Raw genomic sequence first — 6000 nt, forward strand, 5'->3', positions numbered from 1 at the left:
AGAAGTGTAAGAATTGCTTGGAGAGTCCATCACCTCTGGGCTTAAATAAGTCAGTAAATACTTGGAGTTCTAAAGCATTGCTTCAATAATTTACAGGTTCTATTGATACACACAAATTCTTAAATATATCAGGGCTGGGATTAGGGTGAGGTAAGGGAGAGGTGCCCAGGTACAAAATTTAAGGAGGCACTCAGTCTCAGGGTGGTGCAAGTGGGGTGTCATTTCTGAAGGCTTCTGGCTAACCCTGTACTTGCAGTGCCTCCTTAAATATTGCACACCCTAGATGCCTTGCTTGCTTTACTCTAGTCTTGTCTTCTGATTGTCAACTAATCATGTTGTGTTGAGCATATAAAATCTTCATACTTTTGTTTATACTTCTCAGTCCAGAAGGAAGTTCTCTGTTGGATCCTCTAGTATGCCCAGTAAATATTTACATATCTATTTTCCTTTCAAGACTCTGCTCATGGGTTTCCTCCTGAATGCTCGCCATCCCCCCATTTACATCCCCACAACACTTGGTGTGGACACCTGTTTGTTTGCCCGCCTTTCTTCAAATTTCAAAATCTTCGAGGAAAAGGGTGATGTTATAGTTTTGCTTGTCCCTAGCACCCTAGCCCAGGGTTCTATACATAGCAGGCCCTCAGTAGTGAATAAATGAAAAAGCACTGCACTCAAAAAGCACTCTATGGGGACTCCCCTGGTGGCGCAGTGGTTAAGAATCCGCCTGCTAATGCAGGGGACACGGGTTCGAGCCCTGGTCCAGGAAGATCCCACATGCCGCGGAGCAACTAAGCCTGGGCGCCACAACTACTGAGCCTGTGCTCTAGAGCCCATGAGCTACAACTAAAGAAAGCCTGTGTGCAGCAATGAAGACCCAACGCAGCCAATAAAAAAAAAAAAAAAAAGCACTCTATGCGTAGAAGCGGTCATTCTGAACCCAACCACATTTTAAAAAGCAGATCTTCCAGATGCAAATGAATCCTAATTGTGTTCCACACAGGGACGATTTGCCATTACTGTCTGTTGACTGTGTAAGTGAAATAAAGTAAAAAAATGATTTCTAGAAAAGAGATACCTAAAATGTCAGGCACATTATTACCTAAGCCTTAGCCAGCTGTCAGCTAATTACCTTAGCCACAGGTTCTAAAGTAAACACAGATGCAGCAGAAGTAATTACCACCAGAAAGCAAAAACACTTCTGCTACAGCAGACTGGAAGGTAGCCTTAGGTCGCTCTTTGTAAGGGAATGAAGACAGGCTGGAGAAAGCCCAGAAATGGGGTGGAACAGGGAGGGACCCAGGAATCTTGATGGGAGGTTGGGAGGGGGGCACAATTTAAGAAAGAGGAATTGTTTGTTGGGAAAATGGATGGGAGGGTCATAGTAGCTTCTTGCCCTTAGTTGAGGGGCTACCATGTGAAAGGGGATTTAGGGTTGTTCTGGGTTATTACAGAAACCACTCCCAGCAGTTATAAAGCAAAAACAAAATCAAACAACAAAAACACAAAACATTTACTGAACATCAGTCTATCATCTGAAAAGTTGTACATTTCTTATACTAGCCCCTCCCCAAGTTGGGCTCTATAACCCTGATTGATGAGGAAACCAAGGGTGAAGGGAGTTATATTACTTGTCCAGGACCATGCAGGGACTAAATGGAGATTCAAGTTATTTGCCCCAGAGCCTGTGCTCTGTCTTCTGTGTTACTATGGACGTCGCTAACTGTCTGATGGGACTGCCCAGGAGAAATGGAGCTCCCAGTCCGCCCCTGCACTGGTAGAGTTCCTTATAGTTTACAAGGCACTTCTGCACATGTTGTAACAACAAGCTTCTGAAACAGGTATAAAAAGGAACTAAATCCTACCACAGGACTGACTTACTCAGAGTTACACGGCCAAGTGTCAGCTGAGCTGGGACTCTGGCTTTAAGTGATTTTCTAGTTCTGCATGGACATTTCCGAACGGGGACTTTTACAGGGTGTTGGGAGGCTGGATTTGGTGGCAAGCTAACAATCTCAAGATTCTGTGATCCTCAGTTGCTTTCACTTAACTCCTCTTTTTATAACACCCATCACAAAAAAGTAGATGAATAAAGGAAGAGTTATTTTAGTGAGGGAGGCTACATCATAATCATGTTGAATATAGCTGGACCTTGAGATGGAATAATAGTATGTAGGCAGCAGCAGTGGGCCTATGAAAAGGACAGAGGGCACAGGCAGTATAAAATATAAAATTTGTATAAAACACTAAACAACAAGAATAAAAAACGAAAAAAAAACTTACATGAAAAATGATGTGAAAATTTCATGGGAAATGATTCCTTGCAAAATGGAATGTGAAACAATCCTAGATGGTAGAGTATACTTTTCAATGAATTTTTAAGATCACGAGGGTTTTATGACAAAAGGAATATTATATAGTATTAATGAATGTTTAGTTAGTGAACATCATCAGTCTATATATATATTTTTTTTCTTTATTTCGGAGCTCTTTTCTATTGCATTTAATTTTTGCAAATAAAATTTAGTAGAATTTTTTTTTTCTGTGTTTTGGTAAGAGGTTAGGCTTTTGAGAAATGTAGATTTCAAAACAGCTAAAAGATGTCAAGAGGGAGATTGGCCATTAAAACAATGTACCTCTGGGCAGCACTGACTTGGAGATCAAAATAATACAGGTGAAGCCCACAGGTTTCTGGGCTCTGGAGAACTGATGCATAACCACTGACTATGTGAGACTGATTGGTATACACCATTACTGTGACAGAGAAAAATAGAATGTAATATTTACATAAATGGTTAATGCATTCCTACCTTGTGAAAGGAGTCAACCTAGGGATCAAAATTGCATTCAGAAGATTATTTGATATGACTAAAGAAACAGATTGGGATGCTTTCACTCATCATAATTTGTAATTACATATTTTGTTGTATAATCACTTGTTTACTATTTGTCTCTGTTTAGATTATTTTACTTCCTATAGTCTATCCAGTGTCTAGCATATAGACTGAGACGTTGTAGGCATTCAATAAATATGTTAAATGAATGAATGATTTCATTAAACAATGACAGCAGGATGTAATTATCCATACTGGGGACTGGAATTCCTTTGAGTGCTGGTTAACACATTTTCTAACCTGAGACATATAAGAGATGGCATATATACTCTCCAGTTTCTTTTTTACCACAATCATCATGACCTCATATCTAGCAAACTATTATTATACAATTGAGTAAATTACAGGTGTTGTCACATCATTTACTTTCCAGATCTCTGGGATCCCTGAGGGTAGGGGCTGTGTGCCCATTGTCTCCATGTCCCGTCCCCTGATGCTTAGCAACAGCGCCAGATGCATGATGAATATTTGGTGAGTGAGTAAATGATTACCTTACTGAGAATACAGCCTAGTTCATGGATAGAAAATAATTGTGTTGCCGCCATTGCCTCTTGTGTCACGGTGGAAGTCTCTACTTAATGATGGAACTCTTTCTTACTGAGGTTAGATGGGATCATGATCTCCTTTCCCACAAAAGCTCCAGGCAGCATGAGTAATTTACTGGAGTTGATAAGTTGAAATCTGTTTCCTATCACTATCTTATTTTATTAGTTGGGCCTGAGTAGTCATCCATTTAAGTTATAGGTGGTTATGATTCGATAATAAATATTTATATACTATTTACTATTCTTTGTATTACATGTTGGAGATATGAAAATATACAATATAAGGATATGATCCTCACCTTTAAAAAGCTCAGTCTTCAGTGAGGAAGAAAGATCCCCAAATCCAACATGATAATGTAGTATATTTGCTATAATAGAAGCACATAAATAAGACATGCGAACATAGGGAGGATAAAATATGTTATCTCAGGCAAAGTGTGTGTGTGTGTGTTTGTGTGTTCATCTAGTACAGTGCACATAGTAGATCCTCGATAAATATTTTTGAATGAGTGGATGAGTACAAAGTTTTTCTCAATCTAGTCTGAATATACCCTGTTAGAATCTTTTCCCACCCACTACTACCCATCATGTACATTAAGCCCCAGCCATACCCAATTACTCACCTTTCTTTGAACTTGCCATGTCCCTTTGACTGGACTTCTCTTTCTTCTCCATCTAGAAAACTAGCACTCATTCTTTAAGACACAGCACAAATCCCTAAGTAAAGTAAATTGATAAGCCCACTGTACTCCTATTGCCTTATGGTTCTCTGTCCCCACAAATCTCACTTATTTTAGTAAAATATTTACATGTTTGCTCCTCACACCACTTTTTGCTCTCTAATTTTCTTCTTTCTATTTCATACTGTTTACAAATATTTTTTGAAGGTGAAGAGTTTAAGAAAGAAAGCTGATTATCTAACAAGCTATAGAGGAGACAAATGACCCAGCAAAGGCAGATTTAGAGAAAATAATTAAACCAAACCCAATACTCATGTGTCTATATTATTCTAGAGCCAAGCAAATCTGAACAACTACCAAAAAAGACTCTTCTTTTTTGGTAGTAACGAGTAGGGGATATGGACTCTCCCCTGACCCTGCCCTGTATATCTTTGCCATCCTCCTCATTCTTGCATTTCCTCTGAGAAATAATCACTGTTAACACTCCTAAGCCTGGGTTATCAGCAGTTCTTGCCTACTTTTCTCTCACTTTTTCTCTTTCTCAAATATTTGAGACAGAGCAGTCAACTGTCAATGATGAAAAATAAATACTGAATGCTAGATTAGGAAGAGCAATGAACAAATACACATACAGAAGGTAAAGCCATCCACCACTATATGCCAACTCTATTACAGACAATAGAACATGTCAGAAAAATATATATTGCTGTGGGCATTTGGGAAACATTGAGATTCTAAAAGGTGCATAAATATACAGTCAAGTATAAGACAATGATGAAACTCAGCTGGCTGGGTAGATATGAGGAAACCTTAAGCACTAACTTTACTGAAACAAGGCAGTGACACTGCCTATATATTTCTACTCTGTCAATATGACGGTCAAAGAAAAAATAAAAAAGAGAGGAGACTCAATGGTTTTGTGTCCCTGGAGCTAACATGTATTCAGGAATACATTTAAAAGGCATGAGAGTTCTATGGCCATGTCTCTTCTTGCTAGTGTCTGTTTCTATAACTCCCTGCATCCTGTCTATTGCTCTTTTATTTTTCTTTGCAGCTGTGCTTAGTGCCAGATAGGCTCTTCTCAAAAGCAGAAAGTAAGATACTAGGAGGCAAGGAACACTGGGAGAAGGAAATAAATACAATGCTACATAATTTTACTGAGCGCTTCCTGTGCGCAAGCACTGGGTTAGGCATCAAAAGCATAAAAAGAAGAAAACATAGAAAGGGCATGCAGTCTTGTTTGAGAGACAAGAGTGACATAGTTGAAATAATTGGAAGTAGATATAAACAATATTGTATTTTACTTTTAAGGAGCTACATTATAAGTGCAGCTGAAGTAAAGAGAAGGGAGGGGCTAGAGCTTGGTGGAGAGGTAGAATAAAAACATCAGGAAAGAGGTAAGGATAGAGAGTAGTTAGACAAGAATAAAAATGTAGAATTGCACAGAGAATAAAAGATCAATTAAACGAATCTTAATGTAGAATGAATAGATGAGTTAAGAGAAGACAAAAATTTAAATGAGTTGATGCGAAAAGTAGAATCATTTTCAAACTTGGAGAAATAATTATAGATAATGTTTATTTTTTATAGTAGAGAGTTTATTTAGAAGAATTAATTGCGCTTTTAACTTATCCTTGGGTTTGCAAGTAAAAAAAGAATGAAAGTACTAGCCATCATTTATATTTTCTCATAAAACTGTAACATCACAACCGGAAAAAACAAAAAGATGTAAGATTAAAGTGAATCAAAGCAACTTTCAAGCTTCAGCTATTGTAACAGGGCAATTTGTTCACCAAAATATCAAAAAACAATTTTATCACTTGTGCTCAGTGATATTCTAGGAAGAAAATAATAGTTTACAAATATTAAGATTGTGTTATTACT

At 38.0% G+C, this 6000-nt stretch overlaps 1 long non-coding RNA gene across 1 annotated transcript in view; it reads left to right on the forward strand.

The window, feature by feature from the left end:
* LOC137774583 (uncharacterized) overlaps nt 1–3348 on the forward strand; it is a 288787-nt gene extending 285439 nt beyond the window's left edge. The window contains exon 4 of the long non-coding RNA XR_011075902.1: nt 3265–3348. This is a non-coding gene — a long non-coding RNA (uncharacterized lncRNA). The remainder of the gene's footprint in view (nt 1–3264) is intronic.
* Nucleotides 3349–6000: the final 2652 nt, after the last annotated feature.

Source organism: Eschrichtius robustus, chromosome 13 (genome assembly GCF_028021215.1).
Source record: "Eschrichtius robustus isolate mEscRob2 chromosome 13, mEscRob2.pri, whole genome shotgun sequence".
NCBI lineage: Eukaryota > Metazoa > Chordata > Mammalia > Artiodactyla > Eschrichtiidae > Eschrichtius > Eschrichtius robustus.